This window comes from Anthonomus grandis, chromosome 24, assembly GCF_022605725.1.
Source record: "Anthonomus grandis grandis chromosome 24, icAntGran1.3, whole genome shotgun sequence".
NCBI lineage: Eukaryota > Metazoa > Arthropoda > Insecta > Coleoptera > Curculionidae > Anthonomus > Anthonomus grandis.
The window spans coordinates 2540663-2551583 of NC_065569.1; the positions used below are offsets into that span (position 1 = coordinate 2540663).

General features: G+C 32.6%; 1 long non-coding RNA gene across 1 annotated transcript; it reads right to left on the reverse strand.

Annotated features, from left to right (window-relative positions):
- Window positions 1-6559: 6559 nt before the first annotated feature.
- Window positions 6560-6868, reverse strand: LOC126749331 (uncharacterized). Its single transcript, XR_007665019.1, has 2 exons — window positions 6819-6868; window positions 6560-6759 (listed from the first exon to the last, which is right to left on the reverse strand). It is a non-coding gene; the product is annotated as an uncharacterized LOC126749331 (long non-coding RNA).
- Between the last annotated feature and the right edge of the window lie 4053 nt (window positions 6869-10921).

The following is a 10921-nucleotide window of genomic DNA, read 5'->3' on the forward strand; positions in this document are numbered from 1 at the left end:
AACTACTAACGCATTGGTTGCTATTTTTGTGCTATATGAATTATATGATTCCTGAAAACCCACTATTTTATCTCTTGATATGTCATAAAACAAATATGATTTTAAGGTAATTTCGTCTAAACAAATGATGCAATCTTTCTCTTTTTCTTTAAATACTTTTATCCTAAGTTTAAGTAAACCAAATATAATAATATAATATAATCATAAGATTAAACGAACTTACCTGAGTGAAGTTTAATCTTGATTATGTGAAGCCTCGTCGAAGTAAATAGAAGTCAGTATAGTACCTCCCTTATCGTGCTAAACGGTCACGTATTTTAAAGGCGCAAAAACTCCACCGTTACTCCGTTCTCCCCTCTGGCCTACATATTCAGTCTTTTCAAAGCTTATTTATTGCATTTTTAAAGGGTTTGGGAATATACCTATGCAGTGTGGCCCAAATTGGGTTTACATGTATGGGTATCTTGGAAACTATAAGAGATAGAAAATTGGTTAAATAGGGAAAGTTGTAGGCCATTTAGTTACCAATTAAGTGCCGCTTTCAGAACGATTTTATCTTTTTCCGATTTTGAAATATTTGGAATAAATCAAAAAGTTGCATTATGGAAAAAGGGCTGTATTTTTTTTATTTCAACGTATTTTTAAAATCTGTAAAAACATTATTAGGACAACTTTTTAAGGACAACGCATACCTGAATTCAGTTTTTGTTTTCAACGTTTCGGTTCTGAGTTTCCATCCTCAACTTCTTTTTTTCTTATGGCGGCCATTTTGTTTTTTTTTGCTGAATTAAAAAGATCTTTTTCTTTGCTTTAAAATGATGTATAACACTTTATGAAAATATTTTGTGTTTAAGTCAAAAAATTAGATAGTTTATTTTTCGCAGAGTTGGCCATGACTTTTATTGGCATTTTGTCATACACACAATTTTTATTAACTTACTAACTTGCTAACTTATACTTTTACGTAATTTCTAACTAAAACAATTAACTACTTGTAACAATAATATTACATTAAACTATTCAAAATGACGGCCATTTTTGTTAAAACATTTTTCACATTTCTTTAAAACACTTCTAGTTACCTTGCGCATGGTGTTTCTATTTATATTATTTAAGACATTCCGAACCCTATCCTCTAGTTGTTCGAGTGTCGCAGGAGGTTCAAATTCGTAAACTTCATTTTTAACATATCCCCAAAGATAAAAATCCAGGGGTGTAATATCTGGAGACCTAGCTGGCCAATTTACAGCACCGCGGTTCCCGATAAGTTTATTATTAAATGCTTGCGTTAACAAGTTTTGAACGTCCCGAGTATTATGTGCGGGACACCCGTTCTGTTGAAACCACACATCACTCCATATTTGTTCTTCAGGTATTATAGCTCTCACGGCAGGTAATATCTGCTCTTCCAAAAGATTTAAATATCTTTGACCCGCCAGTGTTTGGTTATAAATATAAAGGGCCCAATAAGGTGATTATCTAAAAACAATTATAGCATTTTACTTGAAAATTATTTTGTGGAGTGGGTAATTAACTTACTGTACATACCACACCATACATTAAATCCAAATCTTACTTGTAGTCTACGTTCAGCTACTTCATGAGGATTCTCAGTAGCCCAAAAGTGACGATTACGCCTGTTAAATACTCCGCAGTTGCTAAAAAACGTTTCGTCGGTCCAAATAATTTTCCTGCTGTTATTAGGTATTTCTTGACATTGCCTTACAAACCAGTTTGAAAATTCTAATCGTCTTGGGTAGTCTGTATCCCTTAAACCTTGAACAATAGTAGGCTTATATGGATGATATTTATTTTTTTTAAGGACTCTTTGAATGGTAGTCCTTGGTATATTCAATCAGTTGCAGCTTTTCGGGTCGATGTTTTCGGGTTGGCATTAAAATGATCTAAAATGTTTTCATCGTGAGCTTCATTGTCCCTTTGATAATTTTCTGGCGTCGGTATTTCAAAACTTCCATGAGTTCTAAAGGTTCATGACAAGCCTAGCGAATAGTCTTGGACTTGGCTGTTGTCTCCTAGGATACAGTTCCCAATACCTAGCGATTGCAAGATTTGCATTTCTATTACATGTAATATAACATTCCAATATGTAAAAATTTTCTTCACTGGTATATCGCATGTCTATTTTCGGAAATTAAAAATTTAAACAAAACTCACTAAAGACAAACGAAAACAACTAGATACAAAAAAACTATTTACCACTAACAAGAACAAGAACAAAAAATTAACAAGATAAGAACTACTAAACAAGATAAAAAGTTAAATCAAATAATAAATATTTTGCAAAACTGTCAGTAAATGACGCTAAATCATTAAGCAATAATAATTGTTTATATCACAAATCGCCTTTGTAGTCATGGCCTCCGCATTCATGGCCAACTCCGCGAAAAATGAACTTTGTAACTTTTTGACATAAGAATGAAATATTTTCATAAAGTGTTATACATCATTTTAAAGGGAAAAAAAGATCTTTTTAATTTAGCAAAAAAACAAAATGGCCGCCATAAGAAAAAAAGAAGTTGAGGATGAAATCTCAGAACCGAAACGTCGAAAACAAAAACTGAATTCAGGTATGCGTTGTCCTTAAAAAGTTGTCCTAATAATGTTTTTACAGATTTTAAAAATACGTTGAAATAAAAAAAATACAGCCCTTTTTCAAAAATGCAACCTTTTGATTTTTTCCAAATATTTCAAAATCGGAAAAAGATAAAATCGTTCTGAAAGCTGCACTTAATTGGTAACTAAATGCCCTACAACTTTCCCCATTTAACCAATTTTCTATCTCTTATAGTTTCCAAGATACCCATACATGTACACCCAATTTGGGCCACACTGTATATTTTCAGAAAATTATATAGGGTGGGTTCTATTTACTTCGACGAGGCTTCATATAATCAAGATTAAACTTCACTCAGGTAAGTTCGTTTAATCTTATGATTATATTTCAGCCTCGTCTTCGTAAATAGAAGTCAGTGTAGATGTTCAAAGCTAGATGCAATAAATAATGTAGTAAATAATAGTACAATATATCGTCAAGAAAAGTTTAATGTAAATTAAGAAAAAACAAATTAAATACTACAAACAAACATTATAAAGATAAATTTTTTATAAATTTCACTGGTGTAAATTACATGTAAGTAATAATTCTATTAACTTTTATTATAAACTTATATACATATATAGTAGTATAAGTAACATAAATACATATATTTAAATATATTCTTATGCATTTTGACCTTCTATAGTTTATATGCTAAAAATTGCATTTGCGGAACTGTTAGGGTTAGAACTAAGAGGCCTATTATAAAATTGTGCAAAGGTCGAAGAACCCTGAGTCCACCCAGCTGCCTTATAAATTATTAGCCTTAGCTATGGTTTGTGAAGTAGCTGCCTTATACGGTTTAGTAACTGTTATAAACAAGTTAGTAATAGAACCCCGTAAGCTATTTGTTTTCTCTAGATAATCAAGTAAAGCTTGAGCTACACAGATCAAAGGGTCTTGTTGAAAAAACGGTAAAATTAAAGTAGGTTGGATTCGGTTTTTTCCTGTTGTTTTTATTCTTTGAGAAATTTTAATTTCAATTCTGTTTTCGAATCTAATGATGTCTGTACATTTAATAACAGATAAAGTTTGGACCCTTTGACCTGTGGCCAAAAGAATCAGGATTGCAAGTTTATAAGTGGAGTTTTCTAAAGAACCATTATCACTAGGTAAGGACTTAATGTAAGTAAGTACAGCACTAGGATCCCATGTTTCATCATATTTCGCTTGACTTGGGCGTACATGAGACACTCCTTTGAAAAACCTCTTTATTCTGAAATCATCAGTGATTTCGGGCTCTGATATTTGTGATATTGCCGCCCTATAAGAATTCAACGAGCTATATGATGCTCCTTTATTGAAGTGTATTGTTAAGCATTCCAAAACTAATTCTACAGTAGGACAAAAAACATCAACATTTTTACTCTTACAAAAAATCCACCAATACTTAAGGCCGCAGTTATATTGCTTCAGGGTGCTGTTCGTAACTAAGGCGAGGCAAATTTCGAGAGCTTCTTGAGGGATTCTTCCCTTTTGTAGGGCGTGTAAGATAATATTCCTGCTGCCAGGGAAAGATCTCTCGAAAGTGGATGTGGTATTCTGTTAAATAGTAATAACTCAGTGTTAGGTTTAAAAATAATGGGTTTCTTTTCTAATAACCCTAAGAAAATTGGATACCATTGTTGAGCAGTCCAGACTGGTACCACCAAGATGCCTCTAGCATTGTCATTAATAATTTTATGTAATACTTTAAGAATTTGAGAAAAAGGCGGAAAAGCGCAGAAAAAATATTTGCTCCAATCTAGTGTAAATGCATCGACTTGATAACAATAACCGGATCTCTCAGCCAAGATAAGGTAAGCTTACCAAGGTAATTTTGTACACTTAGCATTAACTCTGCTAGCAAAAAGATCTATCTGTGGGGTACCAAAATGTTCCTGGATTGTTTGAAAAGCTGAAGTATTCAATTCCCACTCTGTATGAATATCAAGTTTACGAGATTGCTCATCTGCTATGGTATTTTCTGATGACTTGATGTACGATGCAAATAATCTTACATTTCTTTCTTCACACCAAGTCCATATTTTTCTTGATAAACCATTCAGATCAGGGAATTGAATACTTCCCATTCTATTAATATATGAAAATGCTGTTGTGTTGTCTATTCTGAGTAATATACGTTACAATTTTTCTTGTCATGAACAAAACATTTAATGGCAAAAAACGCGGCCAAAAGTTCAAGATGGTTTATATGGTATTCCATTTCCGACTTACTCCACAATCCTCGTGACTTAGCGCCATTACTGTATATACCCCAACCCGTGGTTGAGGCATCAGAGAATATTTCCATATCATATCTTGTGATTTTAATCGAGTTTTGTGCCAATAAAATGTTAGTTTTCCACCACAAGAAATCTGAGGTTAATATTTCAGAAATCTCCATGAAACAGTTATAATTTCCTTTTACTTTATTCAAAGCTAAATACTTTTCTCTTTCAAATAGTTTAGTGAAAAGTAAACCATATTTGACAGCCGAACATACTGAAATTAAGTTCCCTATAAATTTGGCAAAATCCCTTATTTTACATTTTTTTATGTAAAGAAATTTTTTAATAAGCATTTTTATTTTAAGTTGTTTTTTAAGGGGTAACGATATGGTCATATCATGAGAATTGTACCGGGTGTTTCAAATTCGAGCCACATCATTGGGATTTCGGAAACGGTAAGAGATAAAGGGTCGGTTAAATTGGGGCAAAGTTGCGTATTCTTATGCTTAACAAAATGCCGTTTTAAAATTTAAAAAATTCCGACTACGTACGAAGTTATTCGGAAAATACCGAAATTTTGGAAAATCGTTTTTATTTTTTTGTGAGGTTATTTGAAAACATATTTTAAAATAATTGACACTTTATTATTGTCACTTTTTTTCTTCTACCAGATGGCGTCGTCAAATTTAAAATCCGACGTTTCGTCTTTTGGCAACCATCATCAACTTTATTTTTTTAAATACGGCCCTGGAATTTTTTTTACTCATTTTAATTCCCCTTTTTATTCTTAGAGAAATGACATATCACATAGTTTAATTTTCCAATATTTTGATGTCAAAAATTTACTTTTATTAAAAAAAAGTTAATACTGTCCTGTTGTTTGAAATAAAAAGGTATAATTTATCTTAACACTATCATTTATTGAATAAATCAATGTTTTTGACGAAATTTTTTAATTATTAACATGGTAAAAATAGTATAAATTTGATATATTATACTAAATTTTAACAATAACAATAGTAACAACTATAATTTATTACTAATTTGTACGTTGAACAACACAAACTAAAAATAATAGAACTTAATGCGAAAAAATGCAATATTTTAAGTTTAAAGTAAATATTCAAATAGTTGACTCTGCACCTCAATACATTTCTGTATCCTTCTACGTAAATTTCCAGGCACTGCCCGCTGGATAGTCCTGGCTCGTATACCCCTTAATTCTGTCAATAAATTTGCACGTAAAATGTTTATATCATTTGGGGTATTCTTAAATAGTCTGTTCTTTAAATAGCCCCAAAGAAAATAATCCAAAGGGGAAAGATCGGGACTTCTAGCTGGCCAGCGCACCACCCCTTGATTTCCAATCCACTGATTAGGAAAATTATGATTTAAAAATCGTGTGACATTCCTTCCATTATGGGGTGGTGCACCATCCTGCTGCCACCACAAATCGCGGATAATATCAAGAGGTTCATTTTCAAGAACATCGAATATATTTGGCAGAATTAAATCTAAATAGCGCTCAGCAGTTAAATTACCGTCGTATATAATAGGTCCCAAAATTCGATTCCTGTAAAAACCCACCCAAACATTGAAAGAATTATGCCCCTGTCTTCTTACTTCGCGGTTTTGGCTCGGATTTTCGACTGAATAAAAATGTTCATTATTCCGATTAAATAGCCCGTTGGTCGAAAAGTTACATTCATCTGTCCAAATTATTTTGTTTAAAAAGTCTTCATCTTGCAGTTTTTCGTTCAACCAATTGCAAAACTGAAGCCTTCTATCGGTATCTCCATGCCTAAGTTCTTGACTGATATGAAGTTTATAGGGGCGATAGCGATTTTTTCTCAATACTCTGTGGATACGGGTACTTGGCATATTCAATTCACGGGAAAATTGTCTGGTTGAACCTTGCGGATTTTGGGTAACCTTTAACGAAAGCTATCTGATAAAAAGTTATTGTGAAAGTATATCGTTGTAAAACTTACAGCATTAATAATCGCCTGCTCGGTTTCAGGATGCACTCGAGTCCCATACATATTTCGAGGGTTAGTGAAACTTCCATAGAGGCTAAGGTTCCTGTCCAAAGCTCCGAAATACGTATAATTAGGTTGGGGGCGCTCTGGATATTGCTCCAGATATTGTTGGCAGGAGCGTTGCGAATTTCTATTTAAAGAATAGTAAATTTGGACCATATCACGTTGTTCGCTACTGAAGAATACCATTTTTGATTTCACAAAATATCGAAAAAGCCAAATGTCAAACAGATGTAAACAATTAATGACAGATGGTCGTCCATTTTTTTCTAATTCAAAGCCATCTTTGCTAATAAGAATTTTCAAGTTATTCAGCCGGAGACTTAGACATCAGGCCTGCAGAAAAATTTGTGAAAATATAATATAATATAACATATTAGCAATATTTTTACCATGTTATTGATTGAAAAACAACATCAAGACAATTTTTATTTCAAACAACAGGACAGTATTAACTTTTTTTTAATAAAAGTAAATTTTTGACATCAAAATATTGGAAAATTAAACTATGTGATATGTCATTTCTCTAAGAATAAAAAGGGGAATTAAAATGAGTAAAAAAAATTCCAGGGCCGTATTTAAAAAAATAAAGTTGATGATGGTTGCCAAAAGACGAAACGTCGGATTTTAAATTTGACGACGCCATCTGGTAGAGCAGAAAAAGTGTCAATTATTTTAAAATATGTTTTCAAATAACCTCACAAAAAAATAAAAACGATTTTCCAAAATTTCGGTATTTTCCGAATAACTTCGTACGTAGTCGGAATTTTTTAAATTTTAAAACGGCATTTTGTTAAGCATAAGAATACGCAACTTTGCCCCAATTTAACCGACCCTGTATCTCTTACCGTTTCCGAAATCCCAATGATGTGGCTCGAATTTGAAACACCCTGTACATGAACCCTAAGTACTTGATTTTTCTGACTGGTGTAAGGCAGCTTTTTTCAAAGTTTATAATAAAACCCAAATTTTGAAGCAATTCGATAGTAGTATTAATATTTTGGATACAGTCCTGATATGTGCGTCCAAGCAGAAGAAAATCATCAATATATAATACAGATAACAACCCTTGTTTCCTTAAAATTGACAAAACAGGTTTCATCAACACAGTTACAGTTTTATGGTCCTCTAATTTAAAATGCTCCGTAGATATGAACTTATTAAATTTCTTTAAATTTAAAATTAACCTCTTTGACCCATCAGATTTTGACCTTAAGAAAATACTAGATAAAAATTGTCCTTTACATGGTTTGACCATACTTATAGCACCTATTTTTAGGAGACGATTAATAGAAAATGAGATTTCGCTCTGTTCAAATATTGAGAAACCTTTATTTTTAGCGCTAACCATTTGTTTAGGTTTGTTAATAATCGGCAGTTTAAGCCCTTTGACACAGGACAGTACTTTCTGGGCTCTAGTATATCTACACCATATTTCGAAGTAATGAGTTAGTCTTCCACCTATTCTATTTACCTCTTCTACTGTGGGCGTCTATAGTACCGCTCCCTTCTCTCCGGCGCCGTTGGTGTCGGGTTCACTCCTCTTCCTCTGTTGTTGCCCTTGCTTGGTTGACGAAATTGGCTTACTGGCCGTTGACTTTGCCTCAGTGTTCCACGCAGAACACGAGGGTTTTGGGTTGCTCGGTGTGGACGCTTCGGAAAATTTTGCACAGGGTTAAGTTTTTTGCTTGCATATGAAAAACCTGCTTTTCGTACAGGTATACGTAAGTCTTGACTAAACTTTTTCATATTCTTGGCATTATTAACCCTGTCATCCAATTTTGCACCAAAAATGTTATCGGTAATTGGAGCATCCTTAAGGGTTTCACGAAGTCCTGGGCTTATATTCAATAGCAATAATTCTCTCCTAGTTATTGATTTTTCATGGTGTACACTTGCAAGTATTTTACAAGCATTGCTTAGGGTTTCAACTGTCTTACGATTTTCACCCCCTCCCTTTTCCAACGAATCTGAGATAACAAGTCCAATAGCTGTGAGACTGGCACTGATTTTTTGCTGTGTAGCACCTAATTTCATGTCTCTTTTAAGCACTTGAGGGTTAATCGCATTTTTTATTTCTTCATTTAATTTTGGAAAACTTAATTCTTTGAAGTTATCTGGCGGGGGATATTGCTTTAGAATATTGCTGAGTTTTTCCTCGTTAATACCGTTTTTTAGGATGGGATTCCATCTAGGCGGTATATCTTTGTGCAAAGGGGCCCCCACAGGTTCGTTAGAGTCCACCGTTTCACCCAAAAGATCAATGATTTCGTTGTTACTGACTTCCGGAAGATGGTCTCTCAGAACGCTTGGTGCTCGGCTTGGTGGTTCTTCCTCTAAAGATAGAGAATAAAGGTTCTAAAACGCTTTTTAAACCGCGAACCAAAATAATTGGATTTTATTAATAAAATTTGAATAGCATTTTTACTAAAAACAGGCCTTATTTGTTACCATACAACATAGCATTTGAGAAGTCGTTACCATTCATCTCCTGTGTTACCAAAAACACAACATAGCTTTTGAGAAATTGTTACCACAAACACAACATAATATGTATCTTTTGAAAAAATTGTTACCACAAACAATTCTCATGTGTTATGTGTTACTACAAACACAACATAGTTTTTGAGAAATTGTTATTACAAACAAATTTCATGTGTTATGTGTTACTACAAACACAACATCTTATTTGTTACCACAAACAAAACATATACGTATCTTTTGAGAGATTTTTACCACAAACAAATTTCATGTGTTATGTGTTACTACAAACACAACATAGTTTTTGAGAAATTGTTATCACAATAAACAAGTCTCATTTGTTATCAAAACTTAATGATAAAGCAATTTTGCGACAGTTAAAACAGAATTTTATGAGTTAAACAGTCTGCCTCCATTTTAAATATTTTTATAGTAAAATTATTGTAAATATTATCAAATTTTGGTTAATTTACCATCCATAATTTAATTAATTTGATATATTAATATTCATATTAACAGTATTCCTAGTTTTCTTATAATACTTTTAATTTTAAATTAAGTAGTAGGTACTTACCATCATTTACTTGAGTGATAGGTGATAAACACTCGCTTGATTCATATTCGTCCCTCGTTGTTTCTACAACATTACTGTATTCTAAGTCACCCTCAGGTTGCGGAGTACAAACAGAACTCTCAGGTTCTGGTTCTGACACTGCTTTTTGCTCTAATAATTTAATTCTCTTCTTTAATTCCAAGAATTCTCGTTCGAAATCAGTATTTCCAGGGGATTTTCCGTCGCGCTGTCTCTTTCTGCTTTTGCTTTTCTTAGCGCGGGAACGCGAGCGAGAGCGAGAACGACTACGTCGGTCAGCGGCGTGTCTTGGCCAGAGACAACCTTCGAGACGCGCAAGCCAACACAAAATTATTATCCATGTAGCTATCCTTGTTTAGCGTCATCGAAGGTGAACGAAGATGGCGCTGGAGGCATCTTGTCCAGAAATTTACGCGGGAAATTTGAATTTTATTTTATTTCTTTTTAGGATCAGCTGATTTATGTTGATATTTTGCTATGCAGGGTGTCAATTTGAAGTTTCAATATAAATATCTATGAAAGCGAAACTGTTGGAAATACTAATTTTGGTACAAAAAAGACAGGTTTAAATAATTCATTAAATATTTAAACCTGTTCATAAAATTCATAAATTAAATTTATAAATTAAATAATTATAAAAAGTATTTAACATTTAAATACATTTTTTTAGTGCAAGTATTAATTATTTAAATACTTTTTTAAAGTATTCTGACCGGCTCTTCCTAGTTTCTCCTACCCCCTAGATGAATTATTATTTGTACCAAATTTAGTTTTTCTAACTTTTAAAGATATTTACATTAAAAGTTTTTAAATAAAACCCTGAATAGTCTTTTTATTCGCAATTGAAACAGTAAAAAAATAACTATAATAAAGAATAAAATAATGACATCACCTTAGTCAATACTGTTAAAAGAAATTTTTATTTTTGTTTAATTAATATTTTCTGTAAATTAAAAGTTTTATTTTCTTACATAACTGTTTA